Consider the following 21524-nt stretch of genomic DNA (forward strand, 5'->3'; position numbering starts at 1 on the left):
TACATAGCAGTAAAAGGAAAAATGTTGACATAGAAACTCTCTTAATTAATTAAATGATCGCTTTTGTTTGATAGTAATATAAGTTCACATAGAGGTGCATACTTATTTTTGTCGTTGAGGTATAATACAGACACAATGATACCTCCTCCAATGTCTACACACTGAGTAGGTAACCTTATTGAATGATGCTCTGAATCCTACGCATACATATGCCTATTGGAAGGGACGGAATGTAAGATAGCAGAGCGGTAGTATACATCTTTTATGACATACAACTCGAGACTTGGCATTACCAAACGAATGCTGCGTTTAAAAGCTTCTCGAGCTCTCTGAAGTGTTTTAAGTCTTTGCGATCACAAATTAGGGCTTTACCACGATGAGAATTCTTTCGATTTCGGAAAACAACAGCAAATTATATTTTCAAAATATATAATGAACAGTAAAAATATTTAACCTCACTAAATGTATTTGAAAAAAAACCGGACATGCAAAAATATTTTATCCTTTTCTTGGTATGGCATTGTTTTGAAAAGCACTATGAACAATATATACACATCGAATCTTCTTAAACTTAGCTCGCTGTCGTTGCAATAGGTAAGTTAAGTAATACATTTTGGATTACCGTTTTTTAGTACATCATAACCTAGTTTAATCGTTATCAGAGACCTTGCGCTAGTTCCAAGATGATTCTATGGTGCCGTGCGAAACTAGGAATATGCTTAGGGAGGAGATGCGGGGTTACTGGGGGCTACCCCCCCCCCCAGAAAACGGGGAGTTCAGGAAAAATTTTGAAAAACAACATGCCTGAAAATGCATTTTACATCATTTTAGCACTTAAAATTTAACTTTATCCAGATGCAGTTATTAAATATCAAATCCAGACGAAATTTTAAAATAATTTTTTGATTTCTCTAAGGCTTTGGAGTGGATACATCACCTCACCCCCCTCCCATAGTTACCGTAGTTAGGTGCCATGCACTTCGCATAAAAAAATGCCATTGGGGAAATGTGGCCCCGAAAAAGTTGGGACGAAGGCTATATTGAAAGCCGGTCAGGATGATATCGTAAAATTTTTCTCATATCAACTGAAATGAGAAAACATGGAATATTAAAGCAAGGCATAAATAGCTATAAAGTATTAGCCATCATTATGTGCTTATTCTTCTACATGAAATTCCGGGCCTCGTGCAATTATATCGCAAGAAATAATTTTGCTGGTGAAAGATTCTCCAAGAATTCGATTCCACAGGAATACGGGATTGTTTTTCTACCGTAGGTCACCGATATTTGAAGAAAATTAGCTTTATTTCCTGTACTTTTTAACATAGAAACAAAATCCGAGATATCACCTGTTACGGGCATTTTGAATTTAGAAACGTGCAACTTTATTTCCCGCTTTAATTATTATATAATAAATAACTCGGAATATGCACTCAGTTTATTTAACTATTTATTTAAATAGTAATTTTATTGTGCGGTTGTCTACAATATCTCAGTTTTATCTTCCACCGAAATACCCAAAATCTTTTGAGGACGAGAGGTGAAAGGCAATTTGTCACTTCGTTCAAGGCTAGGGCGTCGGAATGCGGGAATTGTGAAATTTTAGCAGAAGCGCGTCGATTCTGTAGCGGTTAACGAGCCTGGGAAATCCGGAGAAAGCTATTTCGCTATTTCGTGTTTGTGAAGACGTGCCTCCTTCAGTCTTCCTGTGGACGTTGCAGCAGTAGCATCGAACTTTGCCAAGAAATCAACGCTTTACGTAAGTAAACTCAACGTTGAAGAATATGTATTTACAATTAGATAAAATATTATAGTGCTGTATCTACATCAATTGGGGTAGACTGTACACTTAAGCGATTTCTGTACTCTTTTCCTGTTGTTTTTCTGTCCAATTTTACGGTGTTTCTTCGTATGAATGTTTTTGGAAGAGAGTTTTATCCAAATATATCGTCTAAAAATAAGTGTTACTGCGTAGATGGTGTTACGATGTAGGTATTGTATCGAAAACCAAACCTTTAGAGCTTGAAATTTCTAGTCATAATTTTTTTACATGGACGGTGTTTTAACCTTTAACTCGCGAACACGTCCAGAATTCGCTTTTGATCGTACTCCAAGTTTATATATTGGGGGAAAATTTTTAGTCTAAGTGAAGTCTTGTATGTTAGTTTACAGTATATCTCGATTTTATGAAACGGAAAGAAAACTTGACTTAATCTTTGATTCGTTGTACCTACATTGATTTCCATACAAACTGATTTAGTTTTACATTGAGGTTCGATTACACGAAACATGGTTGTAAATTTTGGCACAGTATAAGGATCATTAAGGCCTTTGAAGTGTAGCGTTTTGTTAGGGTACGTATATAAACTAAATGAGTCAATCTACTTTCAAAATTGCTATCATCTTCTGTATAATGGCTTCTGTGCATTTTTAATCTTGATATGGATTTAGATATGTTTTTAATATTGTCTGTTGTTTGTCAGGTGGAATATATATTCGAGCAGCTATGGCATTGATGGAGATAAGTGGCAGTAAAGGGGAAACTGTTGGTATCGATAGCACTGCCTGGGAAAAAAATTGTGATCCTGCTTGAAATAAATCATCAGTGATGGCCCATTGGAAACTTTAATTAACAGGTGAGTCGGTTTTTATAAATATACTAAATCACATCTGTTTTGGTTAGCATATTATAATTATTTTTCACTTTTTTGTCTCATATTTTGCGTTAGTAATTTGCTACACACTACAAGTAAGTATCTATGTGTGGATGGTATTTGGTTACTTTTTTCTTATGAATATTCTTTTAGAAGCACTAATAATATAGTAATGATAAAGTTAATTTATGGGTGAGTTACCCAATTGCAAAATGTACAAATATTGAAAGACAAATTCTTGAAACAATGATTATAATAGCTCTTAGAAACAACCTTTAGAAATGAATACAACGTTGTATGTTCCCCATGTACATGGGGAATGCCGTGGAGGCAGTGAGTATTTTGGAGTGTGTTGTTGATTTTATGAGTGATATGAAGGAAGCTCAAGGGTTGTACTCAGCTGGGTCAGATTTTTCGTATCTTTTGATAGTATTTTTAAAGATTCTTCAGCAGAGATGGGTAGCGGTGAAAATATGTGTTTTTATTTGAAATATGCATATTATTCACTTTTTTAATTAGTGTTTTTTTATTGCAAATACATTTTTGGAATTATTTGGCTATTTTTTACTTACCAAAATACGCATGCACCAAGGATTTTGTAATTTGAAAATACATTTAAAATCAAAATGGATATTTTATACAAGTTTAGATTACACTGCCTTTACCGTCCCTGAGACTTCCTGAACTTTTGATCACTATTTCAGGTATTTTAATGGTTCAAGTAGGTGCACATGAAGCATTTTGCGAATAATTCCCACTGCCATCCACAAATAGAATGGTTTCCTATTATTTTTTTATTGCCTTAATCGAAAGATTATTACTCCTGGAGTACGTCTTTCACGCTTTTAGATTTTTAAATTACAATATCTATTTTTCGTGATTAAATGAAAAGTGAAAATTTTCAAGCTCACGAAAACGCTACGGCTAAGTATGAATGCTGGGAAATCTCCGTGTGACGTCGTTCTGGTTCCCGCTGCCGCAACTGAGGTGACCTTGGGGCGAGGCTTTGAGTGCTGATATGACGCAGCCTGCTAGCAGGTAGCAGAGCACCCTGCTAGCTGGTAGCACTTGGCTTAAATAAGGATTATTAATACCTTATCAAAGGAAGAAAACTTTCCGACCTTAGCCAGTTTTAATAAGTGATTGTTAAGACATGTTTCCCTGAGCTCTGCGCCTCATGCATGCAATGGTAACCTCAGACGACGTATAACTCCTATCTTCTCGTATAGAAACTAGGTCCCTGTGACGTCACGTGGAGTGGCATCGCATGGGCGCCAATCTGGCCCTTTTCAAATGAGGATAAAAATGGACCATTGCCATTTGTCTAACCCGGTATTTCTAAAACCAAATAATTTGTATATTATGAATACACTAATGGTGGGTAACGAATCGCAATCAATGCATTCTGTTTTCTTTGATGAAGAAAACTACCCTATTGAACTTGCCTCTTCAACTCCCAGTGACGCCTAATCTTTTTTATTGGATCTATGAATGCCATGCTCTTTCTTCCTCATCGCTGCTTATCTAAGTATTCTGAAATTATCCCCTCTAACATGGCTTTCATTTGTCTCCTTCTTGCGTTGTACTTCATCCATATTCACTCACAATCGAGGATCGGGTTGGTGTGGTGGCTAGAGTGTTGGCTTCCCACCCGGCGGGCTCGGGATCAAATCCCGGCAGTGGCAGAGAATTTTCAGAGACTGCCCGATCCCTACTTGAATGTTGTGTGGAGGACATTTCAAGCGCAGCACTCTGTCCGTCAGATGGGACGTTAAGCCGTGGTCCCCTTGGCGCCTTTCGTTAAGAGCAGGCTAACGCCGACGCCGGGTTTCTCTCCACCCTTCCTTCCACACCCTTCCCTCATGGCGCAAATGACCTCAGCTGTCGGTCGCCTCCTCCAAATACCATACCATACCTTCACTCACAATCATCTCTGTATATCCTTTTCAAGTCTCCTCACCCACAATCCATCTCTCAAAGTTTGTCATTCCTTTTCTCTCTGTGCCCACTTCACCTTCTCCATTCTCTTCCAAAGCCATGTATTAAATGCCTTCAGTCGTTTGTCCTCTCTCCTCGGCATCCAAGCTTCCTCTCCATAAAGCGTTACATTCCACAGTAGACTCTTAAGTAGCTTTTTCTTAACTCTTACGTTACAATCTTCTCATTAGCTCTTTACTTTCCATAAATGCTCCGTGCTAAGTGTAATTCTCCTCCTGTTATCCTAATGAGGTATCTGTTTTCCTCTAATTTTCTCTCCAGACAGTTGAACTCCTCCATTTTTTTGCCAATCTAGTTTCATGTTAAACCTCACTCCCCTTGCTCCTTATTTTTTAAAAGATAGCATCTCTGGTGTCTTCTTGTGAATAAAATTCAAACTCATTCTTAACTGTTTGGTATTCAATTGGGTAGTTTCCTTCATCAAAGAAGACGAAAGGCATTGATTGTGATTCGTTAACCACCATTAGTGTATTCATAACACACACATTATTTGGTTTTAAATATCTCAGTTTACACAAATGTTAATGGTCAATTTAACTGCATTTGAAAAAGGCCATATTGGCGCCCATGCGATGTCACTCCACGTGACGCCACAGGGACCTGGTTTCTATACATGTAGATAGGAGTTTTACATTGTCTGAGATTACCATATTAAATATATGCATGAAAACAATGCATGCATGAGGCATAGACCTCAGGGAAAGATCTCTTAAGAATCGTATATTAAAATTGCCTTTGGTCGGAAAGTTTTCTTTGTTTGATCGGTATTAATAATTCTTATTTAAGCCAAGTGCTAAATGCTAGCAGGGTACTCTGCTTCTTGCATCGTCGTGGTCATTGCCTCACACCAGGGTGTCCTCACACAGCAGCAGCCAGAACCAGAATGATGTCACACGGGCTTTTCCCAGGCATCATACTTACAATTAGCCGTCGCGTTTTCGCTCGCTTCAAAATTTTCACTTTTCTTTTAATCTCAAAAAATACATATCGTCATTTAAAAATCTAAGAGGGTGAAATGCATACTCCAGGAGTAATAATCTTTCGAATTAGGCAATAAGAAAGAAATGGGAAACCACCTTATTGTAAGTTTTCTTGGATAGCTCACTTTTACTTTTAACACTACTTTTTTACATAAAGCAACCCGGGTTTCGATGAGTAATCATCATCATCAGGCTTAAATTGTAACCCAGGTCACCTTATGTAAATAAGTAGTGGTATAAGTAAAAGTGAGCTATCCAAGAAAATTTCTAGTGAATAATCCGTCATGACTTATTCCTCGCTCTGATTTTCATAGGCATCAGTCTGTATCTCATGCCAAAATTATCTCAAAATCTCATTATCCCCACTTTGATTGGTTTAGTGCATTTTGGCATCTTTTATACTGCTTTCTTGCAGTAAATGGTTGATGAGTGAACTCAGCAATCCCATGTGGCGAATAGGGGGTAATGTCTCCGCAAAATGAATCAGTATGAATTCACTATTGTTTTCCCTTTTTCTCAGCAAGCTTTGCATCTGGCTACCAGTTACATGTGGTTGATAATAATTTTTTATCTTCCAATTTAATAGAGTGGAATGTTGATAGATTTTGCTTTGCAGTTTTACAACTTTAAACTTCGCTGTGCAAAGATAGATAGACTTCTTTATTTTATGAAACTGTTTTGATTATAAATTTTGATCGTATAATTTTTTATTCTGTTTCTAAATACAATTGAAATGGAATTTTTCCAGCCTGTAGGTCATATAGTAATCCAAGAATTTAGGCCCCTATATTTTGAAAGTTTGTCAAGAGCATGAGTTTTATCATTTAACTCTCTTAGCGCTATCCTTCTTCCTGGGGTATTTGCGAGAAAAGCAGGGGGTATTTTAATAAAATGTAGCAACTACAAAAAAAAACAATAGAAAGCTATTTTATTACATATCCATATGAGTTTTTTTTAATTGATCAGGTTAAACTGTTAATTTTGACAAAATTATTTTACGTTTGCTGAAATAAGTAGTGATAATGATGTAATAAGTTATAGCAAATTAAATAATGGGTTACGTAAGAGCGGATGTATCGGACTGCCGCACTTTTTGCTCAGGCTGCAAAAGCCAATATATCGCCCCGCCACACTAAAAGGGTTAATGTTTAACTGTGAGAAGTAACATGCTTAAAAGTTGAAAGATATGATGCTCAAGGAATGGAGTTGGACATATTCTGCTTTGTCATTGATTAGATAACATTTTTCCAGCCAAACATTCTTTGTTCAGTGTAGGCATTCTTAGCTTCATATTTTGCCTTTTTACTTCATTAATGCAGTTCTTCATTTTAATGTCAAAGTTTGGGGTTTCTGATTTGTATCCGGCTAATGCAAATGATTTTATCTTGTTTGGAATCTTTACCCAATCATGGTTATACATATATGGCATGTGCAATCTAAACCATGGTTCTTTTACTGGTTAAAGTACAAACCAACTTAGATTGGATTGATTTTAAGGACAGGATTGAAATTGGAACACCCGTTTCCCCATTGGTAAGCCAAGCCTTTTTTGTTCATGTTGTGTTGTCAATAGGAGTGAGGCATTAAAACATCCATCTAATAAAATGCTATGTCCATATGAAGGTCATCTTTTCTTTGGGTTTCAGTAAGTGTACACATGCTTTTCTTTCTACAAATGTGGCTGGAGGATATTGCTATTCATGTGAATAAGTTGCAATATAACTTCATCCACTGTTGGTTGCAATATGGCTAGGATTCTTTTGGCTTCTTCTATTTTGTGGGAGGAGAGATTTTTTTCCCATGGAGCATAGCAAAATATTTGTAAAGACATATGTATAAGGGCATGTAATGCAGTATAAGATCGTGGTTAGAGGGGGAGTTGATTTAATTATACTTTCTTTGTTATCTTGGTGGTATGCAATATCTCACCTCAATAGTCTGCCTGAGGTCTGCAATGCATTGTCCCATTAGCGGATCCAGGAAAAAATCAAGGGGGGGGGGGGGTCGCCAAAGATATTTTGAGCTAACTATACCTTTATCGTTATGAAAAAGTCAAATGCAAAGTTTTTATTAAATTGTGGTTCTGTAATGTTCAGCAATGCAGGCAGGCGGCTCTGCAAGGGGGGATGCACACCCTCTGTGCCCCCCATATGTATTCGCCACTGCATTGACCAGTGGCTTTTAGATATTCATCATTTATTTTTAAATATACTTTGTCGCTAGCTAGTGAAGTTAAAACGTATATTGAATAGTCACAGTAAACATTACCAACCCTTCAATATTTCCAAAAATATAAGGGGAGGGGTGGCTGACCTCCCCTTATCTCCCATGGGCTCACTTCCTCTGCTATTGCATTTTACTCCAGGGTTGAAACTGATGGCCAAGAGAAGATATATTCTCCTCCGTAAAATTCATTCCCTTTTGAGATGGGAAAGTCCGACAGGGGCAGTATAGGAAACCACCAGGGGACTAATATCATTATTATGATTGTGAGCTGATTCCTTATACAGTTAATGGTAACCTGCTTGTCTCCGCTCAGGTTGTTAAGTTTTATGCGGAGGGGGGAGGGCAGCAGTTCATTTCTTTATTTGGCACCGAGGTGGTATGGGAATATGTGTCTGAATTTAGAAAAGGAAAACATTGCAAATAAGACCAAAGACAAAAAGCCCTTTAAAAAAAACTTGCACTGCTGGAGCATAAGCTTCAACCTTCTTGATTTTGCATCAAATTTTTCCGTAGCTGAGTCAATCAAGATTTGATTGGATCTATTCTATAGCTCTGAATGAAGTCATGCCCCATATGCTTGACACGCATGACTGGTGAAGGCCAAACATAACATGTTTTACACCTCAATGTTCTCATCCTCCGACAACGAGTCTAGAGTGATCGCCTCCACTTCGTCATCTGCCTCCATGGTCTCCTCCTTCGGGATGAGGCAAACCTGCGTCCAATACGGCGTGTCAGCATAAATGAAGTGTAACCTGTTGCGTAATGCCTCATCATCTATCGTATTGAAATTGGAGACAAAAATTATAAGTCCAATAAATTTGATTAGCCTACCCGTTTCACATTCCACTGGGGCGGTAAACTGTTTGCCCTCTAGCAATCTTTTCAACATAGAAGACACGTGGAATTTAAAGTCAAATTCTTCAAAAAGAATAACTTTATGAAAATTAGGAATAAGTCCTTGATATGCAAATTTACCGACATCTGGATAATACACATAAGGCAACATTTCACGACCCAATAAGGACTCCACGAAAGTGGATTTACCCACATTAGACTCGCCCCATAAATACAACTGCTTCTTTTTATGAGATTTATCTACAATTGACTTACTATACCAAATAGCGCATTCCATAGACCAACCAAAATATCTCTAGTCAATCCGTCGGTATTCCAACGGATTGCCCAACCTATTACGGTACTCGGTGTAATAACTCTGTAGAAATTTGTAAATGTTTTTGTGCTCCTTAATGTGCTGTCTCCCATCATATTTTGGGTCCAAGTTGTTCAGGCTAGTTAGGTTAAAAATTTTGAATATGAGTTACGATTGTTGGTGGAGACTTTCGTGGAGTGGTGCAGAATGCGTAGCAAGGTTTTCGGGTTGACCTCTGTGTGTATTAATTTTCATGATGACAGTTTTGCCGGCATTGCAGCTGGCATCTTCAGGTTCACTTCACTTCAAACCTGAAGATGCCAGCTGAAACGCCTGCGAAACTGTCGTCATGAAGATGAATCGATGTGGAGGTCAACCTGAAAACCTTGCTATGCATGAGTTACAATTGTCAAGTCAATGGGGAAGGAATGTAACATATCTGAATAAACCAATGAGCGTGAACCTTATGGGCCTGTGCAGCAGCAAGCTAATCAGGCTGAAGCTGTCATCTTGGTATGGTGTGACTGATATGCCAACAAGCTGAGCAAAAGCATTGTCTGTATAGTTGTTGCTTGCAATACCTGCACTCTACTGTGATGCCTCATCATAAATTGTAATACCTACAACCCAACCTCCATTGTGTGTATTTTGATTGCAAACATAACAATTTTGCCGTTCACATTACAAAATCTGCCTTTCACCTCTCGTCCTCAAAATATTTTGGGAATTTCCGTCGAAAATAAAATTGAGCTATGAAGTGCATCTGCACAAGCAAATTACTATTTTAAGAAATGATAAATTAAATTGGGTGCCTATTCCAAGGAAATTGAAATTTTGACGCTAAAGTACTCCCAAATTTTTTTCACCCATTTTTACTGTGTTAATCGTAATTATATCCAAAGTGAATCATATATCGAGTTACATCTCAGTTACTCGAACATGGTGGCATCTCACCATCACTTATTTGGAATTCTGAAGGTAGGAAATGAAAGCAGTCATTTTATCATCTCTCACCCTTAACTGCAGATTAATTTTTTTAGCATGCAATGTTAACGGTAACCCAAAAAAGTCTTAACACACTGATAAACATGTACACTGCTACATTTTAACTATTTATAATAAACATATGGACATTTACCAGATTTAGAAATCAAGAGGAAACATGACTTAAATATATATAGACAGAGTTAGTTGGTCTAAATGACCTGTAGCTGCCCTCCTGGGTGTGAAATCAGTTTATAGGTTTTCATTTTCTTTAAATTGTGGAATAGAACAAAGTATTTTTATTTTATTTTATGATGAAGCAGTTCCACAAAGTAACGCCTGAGACCGTGTCTTATACGTTTTCTGTGTACTGCAAAATTTTCTTTCTATATTATTTTAATATGGATAAAAATGCGCTAGGTCTAGACATTGAAAAGGATTTGAAAATGAAATTAGTTGATAAATTTGATTTTGAAAATGACATCCGTCGGAATGAATCATTCCATCATTCTGGTGTTATGGATTTTGTCACAGTAAAGTGGTTTACAAGTGACACTCATTGCCTTTTGTTATCGATTCTGTGCTCTGAAGTGAACGGGTGGTTGAAATGATTTCTCTCCCTCTTTTCTTCTATCCATCCATCTTTTGCCAGTGGTGTTGTTCTATTTTTCCCTCAGCAAAATGTCTTAACTTATTTAGTTGCAGCAGCATTTATGAATCTAACTGAAGGATTCTGCTCTAAATTTCAGGGCAGGAGGTCTCTCTTTGGATAGCAGTTGACAAAATAGTGGCTTATCATGACATACAGCCATTATAAATGATATGGAATGCTGCTCATATCGGGACTAAACTGATTCCTGAGAGAAAATTAGTGCCTTTTTCAAGGTTGGTACTGTTATGTAGTTTTATTAGAACTTAATGGATAAATAACATTTTTGTGGGTGATGGAATCATCCTCAAAGCCACTTGGATTTACATGTATTCTGCAACTGTTGATTCTTATTTCCAAGCACTTTCTGTGAGTTTGGGCATACTCTATACAAGTGTGGGCAGTTTTGGTATAGTACCATGCAGGGCTGGATTTTCCTATAGCCTAACTAGGCTTCAAGATCAAGAGGGACCTACACTGAAATTTTATGCAAAATTAAAATTACACTTTTCTAAAAACAGTGAACACTAAAGAACTGAACCGAAAATAAGGAGAAATTCTATGCAAATGAACAATAGACAAACATAAAAATATATTGGTTTAGATCAATGCTTTTGGCTTATTGGGTCTGTTCGTTTGTATATACTGGATTGCACCAAAGTTTAGTTCATAGGTTCACTGATTGCTATGGCAAATATTGGTTAGTACCAATCAAAACATGTTTCCCTTAATAAATTGTCAACCACCGTGGTGGCAGGGTGAAGTCCTCACCTGCCAAACAAAAGGTCATGGGTTCGAGTGCCGCCTGGTTTGGTGGCCCTGATCCAGGGCATGGCTGTTTTTGCATTTATAATTGTTGGAATATTCGATCAAAGCAGATATAAAAGCCCATTGCATGCTGTTTCTAGAGGCATGGGAGTAAATTAAAAAAGTAAATGTATTGCTATTATTATTATCATTAAATTGTTACAAGTAGGCCATTGGCCTGGTGGTAACAAGTACATACCATGAAAAACAATAGGAAACATCTTAAGAAACCATTCGTCCCTACTTCTTCAACAGCTTTTTAAAAATATGCAAATTTTTCGGGAAGTGCTCCAATAGTTTTGCTGGTAGGTTGTTCCAGTCCCTTATGGTCCTGTTCAAGAAGGAGAACTGCTTTAAATTTGTCCTTTGTTATTGGCACTTTATCTTGAACTGGTGATGATTTTTTCCAACAAAGCTGGGTTTTGCAATGCCCTTTCCTAACTCCTTCCATGCTTTTTCCCCACTCATTTTTTTAAACATGCCACATAGCCTGCTCCTTTTCCTCATCTCCTGTAAACTCTCCCACCTCAGAACTCTGAGCATTTCTGAAACGCTCTCTGTTTTTTTGTGCTATTCCAACACATACCTAGCTGCTTTTCTCTGCACCTTCTCCAATTTCTTCACTTCTCCTTTACAATGTGGGTCCCAAACAAGAGATGTGTGCTCTAATGGTGGTCGTATTAGAGTTGTGTAGGTCATTTCTTTAGTGGCTCTGGTGTTTCCTCTGACGTTTCTCATCACCCAGTGCAATATGTTAAATGATTTTTTTATTGTGTGTTAGAAGTTTAAACCCCATCCTAAATTTTTTGTTAAATGGACTCCTAAATATTTAAAGCTGTTTGATTTTGGAATTAAACTACCTGATAATTCATAATTTCTATTTTAGCATTTTTTTTCTGTTACTATATCACCGTAATGATGTATTTTATTATCAATCATGTAATTTACAAACTTAAAAATGGTAGGTGAAAGGGTGGAATCTTTTCATTTAAATCTGGCCCTGGTACTATATCTTCCTGCAACTCTCATTCTGTTTCGTGACAAGAGTACACATTATTTTGCTTTAGGGATAACTGTAAATGAAATATATCCTATATAAATCTAGTAGGATTGTGGTAGCGATATAGGTAGAGCACTTGGCTTCTGACCAAAGGTTTCTAGGTTCAAATCCCAAGTAAAGCCTTCTGAAACCCTCAAACCTAAAATTCTAAAAGTACATGGTGGCCTAGAGAAGAGAACTGGGCCCCCTGTCCTGAGTACGTGAATACCAAACACCTATGGCATAGTTTGGGGTGAGCTCTACTTAACACGTTGTGTACCGGAGTATTTAAATTCCTAGGAACGCCGATTTGGAAATATGTGCCTATTAGGGCGTTATGACTTTGGTTTAAACATGGTTAAAAAGCTAATGTTTAGAATATAACTTTACCAAATCAAGCGTTATGATGCATCAATTCATTATGAATAACGAACAACAACTGAAAACGTACTAACGAATACGTATTGTACGCTTTAAAATTGTTTAGGTTGACGCGCCTAAATGACGAGAATCTTCGTCATCCGCCCAGAACGTTCGGGAAAAAAATGACGAGAATTCTCTCCATCCGTACGCAACGTGTTAATAGTAATTACCTGTCTAAACTTATCTTTGGGTAAAATTACTGAGTGAGTGAGGATTTACCATTAGGTGTCACTACACACCTATTACTGCTCCTGTGGCCATTTGGCTGCCTAAATACATAGGTTACACATGCGCATAAACAGTTGTGCAGTTGCCTCTGTAGGCAATTTTGGCAAAACATGTTTAGTATGGGGTATTTGGGGGCCCTCAGCTAGGGCTCATGATGGGACCCTCCTTAACCAGGGATATGAGGGTCCTCCCCCGGAAACTTTTAGGAAATTGCATTCCTGGAAATGGATTTTGACTCAAATCTGGCTCTTAAAAACTAGTTAAAAGTTAATGAAAAATTGCAGTTTTGTAAGGAAAATACTATGCAACATGAAAAGTGAGCATTTTATAGCTTATAAAATTTAAAAATTATGTATTATGGTTCTATTATCTATTTAGTGAATTTTTCCTTGAATCTGCACCAACATCTAAAAAAAACCTCTAAAATAACCTTTTTAAAAAACCCTTTCAAAAAAGCATTAGGTTCTATTTTATCTTCTGACACCTCTATTTATTTTTATTTAATATTATTACTATGACTATGTTGTAAATGAAGAAACTAATGAAAATGTAGAATTGTATACTTGCAAAAAAAAAACTTAGGTTCAATTAATATGAGCCTTTTTTTATCACACCTTTCATAGATGCTTCATGTTAGATGCGAGCATTGGGGGGGGGGGCTCTAAGCTCGGGGTCTCAGCAATAGCCGACCTGTCAGACTGCCCCTGTGTGTAGTCAATTCTTACTTGAATGATCTCTTATTCAGAAATGACTCTCTGTTCCTGTGTCTCATGTTGACCTTAAAGCTTTTCATGCCTATGATCTTCCCTCATCAATTTCTCCAGTATACTGAGATTCATGGGAGTGTCTCTCTGCTGAGAGATTTTGAAAGGAAAACTTTCTTTCATATAGAAATCAGGAGCAGATTAAGGTGGTTGTTTTTGGGGAGGGAAGAGGAGAGGTTTGGAGCACAGCAGTTTGTTACTATCCATGGTCCCTTGGGAGTGTGTAGTTCCTCTCAGTGAATGTGTGCCTGAGGTATTATATGCAAAGAAAAGTGGCTTTTAGATATTCATCTACTTATCATTGTTAAACATTGTTAGTTCAGCTGGTGAAATAGCAACTTTCACTGGAGAGAGGTCTAAAATGTTACCATACATATTTTCAATTTTTGCGGAAATAATAGGAGAGTAGTGGTGGCCATGCTCCCTCTCCCTTCCTTAAAACTTAATCAGCCACAGGTACCAAGACCCCCTTTCAATGGGAGGAAATACTCATGTGGTTATGGTGAATATTTTTATCTACAATTATTTTAAACAATCATTCATTGCTAAAAATTAAAGCAGAGTATTGTTTTGGAACTCACAAGGCTATTCATAAAACCCTTGAAATGAATCCAACACTTGAACTTCAACAGGATGTTATGAATTGTAGTGAATCATTTGTTCCTAATAGCTGCCCCAAATAGCAGTTAATGTTGAATAGATGCCAGGTATGGTTATCTGTATCCAAAAGACGTTGGGACCAACCTTGGAAATTGTACGGATATTTTATTGGTATTATTTTGCAATATCCTTATGACAAGATCTATTTACACTTACAATATGACTTTTCAACTTATAACATGATTTACTTTTTGGTTGCAGAACTTCTTTTATTCCTAACTTTGGCTAGTTTGGACTTATTGACAACTTTGTCAAAAATATTCTAAGCTCATTATAAGTACATATAGAAGTCACTAAGATCAGTGATGATTTCCATTGGGCATCAGTTAAGTTACTTGTAACGTTTTATAAATATCCAAAGAAGTTAGTATTAATTTACCTGTGTAACCAACTCTTGTTTCCTACTTGAATTCCTTTGCCCAAGTTGTTCTTCGTGAAGTTTATTCAGGAATTTCCATCCTAAGCTAAGGGTTTAAAGTAATCTATCCTATTGTAAACAGTATAATTTTTGTTTTTTTCCCGGCGAACAATTGCGGTGAAGTTTTCTCAGGTTTTGCACCGGGTCAGGTCCTCCATTTCTCCTTCCAACGTTTCGATGGACAACTTGCCCATCGTCATCAGGGATTCAGGATTCCAATGATCCATTGATTTCATTGGATTCCTGAATCCCTGATGACGATGGGCGAGTTATTCATCGAAACATTGGAAGGAGAAATGGAGGACCTGACCTGGTGCAAAACCCGAGAAAACTGCGCTGCTATTGTAAAAAACTTCCTGCCTCTATGACTAGTCTATCTTTAGATAAGATTAGTTGAAAAATATTTTCCTGCTACTTGTTTCTCAACTTACCTATTTTAGTTTTTTTTGTTTTTGAAAATTTCTTGGTTTCTTTTAATTGATTTGACTATATTCCTTTGGTTTAGTTTATATTTCATTTTTCTAATCGGATTTAGACACTGAATGTCCATTGTAAAAAAATCAAACAGCTAGAAAAAAGTTGTGATGAAAGCAGGCAGTCATATAATAGGATAGTTGATATGCAAGAGAACTGAATGACATTAATTCATTAACTTGTCAAGGGAAAAATCATTTCCTTAAGTTTTGGATAGTTCAAGATAGTAGGCTGATGCCTGCATTAAAATGATGACGCCGGGTATTATTTAAGGTTGCATGTACACGAATTGAGTGATCTTATTGAGTTAGAAAATGTACACAACACTTGTCTCATTCTTTGCTGACTCTCTGTTAATGATGGAAGAAATTTCTTTGGACTGGCTTTGACATTAGGGTATCATGCCGAGGTAAAAACAGAGGGTTTTACCTATGCTGGGATGTTATGTAGGGAAAGTATATTTTTCCCATTTGTAAGATAGGTACATTCACACTCATCTTGTTGCATCGCATATATTTGTATTTTTCCATTGCCCGGGTAACTTATGAGCTACAAGATAAAGCAGTGTGCCAATTCAATAATTTAGCCCAACTGATTCATGACCATCAATTCACCATTTATGTGGCTATATCCCTTCTATGTAGTATAAATCCACTATACTTATACTTCCTTTTTCATCATCGTGGAAACTCCTTATCTCATGTTGGCCTTTAATTTTCTTCCCCACATAAATATAAACAAAACAGACTTAAATACTTTCGAACATGGCCCAATTGCAGTCTGCCCCCCTAGATGCCACCTCACTCTTTATCTCGAGGTGTCATGTCTATATTCTCTTCATACAAACAGTGCTAATTCTAATGATTGCTAAGTTTGCCTCACTACCACCCATGAATGTTTAATCGATTATTTTTTCTTATTAATTGAACATGGACAATTTATTTTCTGAACAAGTTCCATTAATTTTGTTATTTACGTATTTCATTCATTCATGTGTGATTTATTTTAATGTATTCATTGTAATGTTCATAATAAGAGTATCAATTAAAATTTTATTTTCCTAATTATAGTAGTGAATGATGAATTTCATTTTCTTTTTTTAGATGGTGAGATTGGATCTGACAATAGAGTATCCAGTGAGATCTGCTACTGGTTGTCAAGGAAGTTATGATATTTTCATCTGGTTCACTGATGGATCACGTCCAATTTCTTTCCTCAAATGTGTCATTATATGTGACAAACAGTGTGGTCTGGTGGAAAACACGAGAATTCTTCATATTTACTTCAAGAAAACTTGGGCTGTACCTGTAGTTCACCAGGGATAGGCATTAATGCATTTTGTAATGTTACTTGATTTACGAGGAGATTGATGCTTGTAGCATCTGCAATGATTGCGGGACATTGTTTTCATTCTTTGCAATTCAGGCAGTATGTCTTGCAGACAGCATTCTTTGTAATTCAAGCATGATTGAGGCAGTCAATGATATGAGATGCTACACTATGGAATATTATGACCTACATACATATTATGATGAACTTATTATGTGATCTTAATGTAATAATTATTGCCTGATAAAATATCATTTCAAGATTTGGTTTTTTAAAATTATGATTGAATGTTTGATATTTATTTCAATAACCTTCCCTTGATAATTTTTTTTCTCAATAGTTCTTTGGTAAAAATGTCTTTAAGAATTTGAGTCATAGTTCATCTGCATATGAGTCTTTGTCTGAAAGTGGTACTTGCAATTGTTTCTGTTCACTGCTTTGACTTTTCATTATGCAGCAACTGGCTCTTGCTTGTAGTCAGTTCACAGGAATAGCTTGAAAATTTTGGTCATCCTTCTATTTGAATTGTTGAATTGATCCATAAAATCTCTGATCAATTTATGTTTAGCCAAATGGAGGTGTGATTTGAGGATCCTCGCTTAGAATGAATTGTATTATTGTTGAGCTGATGCCTTATGGGCAACTTTATGGATTCCATGCTATTAAATCTCATCTTGTACAATTTGGCCAAAGGAAAAATATCCGGAAAAATTCAATTCTAAAAAAAATGGATGCAATTGTGATGTAAGGCTTTAATGAAATGAACTTAAACCTTTTAAAATTCAATGTCCAACTCTAAGGATACTTGATAGTTAGTGTAATTTGTTTTCTCATCTTATAGTTTGCATTGAAAGAACCAATGTATCTCAGATATAATTTGAATTATTTTCTTTCTAGATTGTTGGTTTTTAATATTTGTAGACTTGAAATTTTAATATGGTGATAAATACTTACTTAAATATAACTGGAAGTCAGGTCACTGTCCCTGTGGGTAGGGATTTTAAGAATATACCTACAGTATCCCTGCTTGTCGTAAGAGGCGACTAAAAGGGTTCAAAAGTACAACTACTAAATGTGCCTCTGCTATTTTATCACAACTTCAATGAAAAATTTGTCATGATTTTGTTGAGCACTTATGTAGTGGAGCAACAAATTCTGTTTGTTGATTGTTGCAGGAAAAGGAATCTTGACTAGTTGTCAACCATGAATACTCCTACAATTACTTCAACTTCGGCTTCTAATATATAAAGCAGAGAAAATCAATGAATAGGCAATAAGCAAGCTTTGTGTTCACTGAGTTGGGAGATCATGACAAAACATCTGAGAGGGAAGAGCTTTAAGAAATGGAAATTTTAGCTTAATTTTCTCCCAGCTCTTTTTATTTCCTCTGTTTTTTTTCTATTTTAAAGAATTCATTTGATCACTCTTTTATACCCTTCTTATAATATGAGTCATTCCAGCCCAAAGGAGTATGAAATAGAAAATCTGTCCTCTTACCGTGCTGTACGGGAGCTTGGTGGGTAGTGTGCATGGCAATTGATCAAATGGTCCCATATTCAAATCTTGGCGAAGTCTTTATTCTCCCCAAAACATAAGTCCTTGATTTTGGAGATTTTACAGGCAAAGGAGTTGCCTCTTCACTGAAGATGTGTTACCCACCAGCCTGTGGCTTAGCTTGGGATAAGTGTTGTATCCACGTGACGTGGAATGACACTGCACATTTTAGGGATCTTGCTAGGTTGTCAGCTGATTAAGATCAGCAGTCAGATTAAGAATGCCTCAATATAGTTTAAAACAAGTTTTATTACATGGACACAGTTTGTGCACCGAAATAGTTGATTAAGGCGGGGAGTTCAAATATTCTCGAAGCAGATAGTCAAGTGTCTTAAGTGGGGCTTCTTATATTTAATGGCTTACCGTGTGTTTCTTCTCAGGACGACAAACTAAGCCAAACTAGCCTGATGAACTACCATGACCAATGAACTACCCTTGTCCTTCTGTGCACATCCCTTTTACTCTACATTGGCCCAAACTAGAAGGAGAGGGTTTCCACGTGTCCACCCCTCTAAGATTGGAACCGAAAATAGAAATATGAAATGGTACATTATGACTAAAGGTAACGGAATCCTTTGGGAATGCGGGGGAAAGGCAAAATGGAAATAGCTATCACTACAAATTTTGAATTGAGGTTAAGGTATGAAAATAGGTTTCGTAGATTAATGCTCTCTGTCTCTTTCTGGTAAACGGTATTCATATGCACTGTCCCTTATGCTCACAACATGAGCTTTACCCTCAACAATCTGAAATAATCTTTGGGTTGAAGTTCTGAGTTAATAAATGAAGTAAATGAGCGGTGGAAAATGTTAGAAGTTGACCTCCAAGGTGAAAGGGGACTAAGGCTCTCCAACGGGGCTGTGTGGGAAAAGCAAAATGGAAATAGCTTTTATTGGAAAGAGGGAATGAAGGTTAAGTTTGCAAAAGGTGTGGTAATAAGCGTCATTTGAGGCTAATGACCTCTCTCTGTCTCTTCCTGGCAAACTGTATTCCAGATATACATCCCATTGCCAGCAAGATGGTTGTGGACTGAATCACTATTTTGTGAGGCATTATATATTGAATAATACTATCTCAGTTATAGGACAAAACACTGGCCCTGGACACCCATGCACTTGGTAATATGGAATGGTGTTATAGTAATATAATTGGTAATATTTTTAAATATTTGGTAATATTTTTGAAAATTTGGTATCATTTTTGAACATTTGGAAGTTAAGTCTTTACCCCTACGGGTTGGGGGCAATAGAATACTCCCGCAGTATCCCTGCTTGTCGTAAAAGGCGACTAAAAGGGTTAGTTAGAGAGGCGGTATAAGGTGATTGGGGGCTCTTGGCTGGGGCTCATGATGGGCCCTCCTTGGGCACTGTCCTCTACCTCACAAATAGCCCTGTCCTTTGTGAAATATTCTATAAATGGCCTCTGAATTTCGGGCCATTACAATACTCCCTCCTTTTGCGAAATCGACGAGGCTACTCGTATTTTGTGTGCCTGTATTAGCCCTTTTGTTCTTAGGTAGGTGTCCCCTTCTGTTTCATTTTATTTATACCCATTCCTCTCGCGGACATTAAAACATAGTGAAAGAAGAAGGAAAGTACAAGCAAATAAAAAGATGGGTTCCAATAGGTTACCTCAAAAAGGACAGCAAAAGAAGAAGTACCGTTCCAAAGGGTACAGGAGAATTTATAAAAAATTGCAAGTCGCTGTCCTGTATATCATGTATTTACAAAAAAAACCCTAAACACATCCCCATATACAAAAATCAAAATTTTCCTCGCACACAAAAAATTCCATAATCACTGTTAGTAGTCCTGCACTACTCGAATGGGGTGGCACACCGCCAACTCGGGTGCCTTAGCCACGGGCAGCCGGCTGAAGAGGAGCACCGCCTGTCTTCTCCCAAGTCTCGTATCGTAGCCAAAATGTCGGGCCCCTCTCCCGTTGTTCCACGGGGCGGCCGGCATATTCCAGGTCCTCCCTCCATTGGTAGGGGTCAGCCAGTGCAGTCCTAACACTACCACCCAGTACTCGTTCCACCGCTCGCTGACCTCGGGGCACACTGGCAGGCATTGTTATTACTATTAGTACTATAATTGGAGACAGAAGAAAAGAGAGGAATGAGTACAGAATTTTAACACGACAAAAAAAATATATATACATAAAAATTATGATTCCCTATCTCGTGCCAAAAAGTTTGTGACACGGATAAAATGCAATTACACAAAAGAAGGATGAGAAAAAAAAATATATAAATAATAATGAATTTATAAGGGTCGGGGTATCCTTCCCCGCTGGGGTAGGGAGCTATCCGGTTACGGGGGCGTCTTCGTCTCTTCTTCCTCCCCATGGGCTGGGGCACTAGGTGGGGGCAAAGCCCCCGCGGACCCTCCTCCACCCCCAGGTTTCAAGTTTAGAACTTATTTCCTAGGGGCCGCTTTTTCAGCCTTTAATTTAAAATTTATGCCGACTGTTCGAATGCGCTTAGCGCTTGTATTCATTTTGCCCCGGCTTGCGTTGAGCTAGTGTCCCCTCCCCTCTCGCATGGCTGCGGCAGGATCATTGGGATCGGCATTAGGCTGTTACACTTATTCTTCTGGTGCATCTTGTATTTTTTTGACTGGCTTTTATTTGAAGTAGCTTTTTCATAGTTACTTTTATTGTTTCAAATATTTCAGGTTCCATGATTGATTTCCTATTTAGATTCAGATTATGCTGTTGTAATTTTTGAATTAAAGGTCCCCTTGTATTTTCAAGTTCACTGCATTCTGCTAAAATATGCCAGGCCGTTTCATCAGGGGCTGGGGCAGTGGGCGGTGCGCGCGTGTGCCGCCACACCGTCCCGTGGGTAGCCGCTGGGAATGGCCTTGGGGTAGGTGACGAGTGTAGTTGCAGCCATTGTCTCTTCCGGGGCCGCTGGCACTGGTGTCGGCGTCGTCGCCCTCCTCCTCCATCGGCGGATGATCAGGCCGCCTACGCCGAGCAGGACGACGATTAGCAGCATGATCCCTCCTATGTAAGGGAGGGATGACGCGGTGCCGCCTACCCCGTCGTCTCCTCCAGGTCCTCAGCCTCCGACAGCATCCTCTCTACCTGTGTCGCGACCCGACCCCGGATAAGCCGGGACTCGAATCCGAACTATTTTAACGTGGGCTCTTGCCCTTGGCGTCGGGTATCAATGATAGTA

The 21524-nt window shown here is 37.7% G+C and overlaps 1 long non-coding RNA gene across 1 annotated transcript; it reads left to right on the forward strand.

The window, feature by feature from the left end:
* The first annotated feature begins 970 nt into the window (after window positions 1-970).
* LOC124164197 lies at window positions 971-20471 on the forward strand. The gene is made up of 4 exons (XR_006865980.1): window positions 971-1759; window positions 2484-2636; window positions 10745-10880; window positions 16561-20471. It is a non-coding gene; the product is annotated as an uncharacterized LOC124164197 (long non-coding RNA).
* The last annotated feature ends 1053 nt before the right edge of the window (window positions 20472-21524 follow it).

The sequence above is a fragment of the Ischnura elegans genome, chromosome 8 (genome assembly GCF_921293095.1).
Source record: "Ischnura elegans chromosome 8, ioIscEleg1.1, whole genome shotgun sequence".
In the NCBI taxonomy this organism is placed as follows: Eukaryota; Metazoa; Arthropoda; class Insecta; order Odonata; family Coenagrionidae; genus Ischnura; species Ischnura elegans.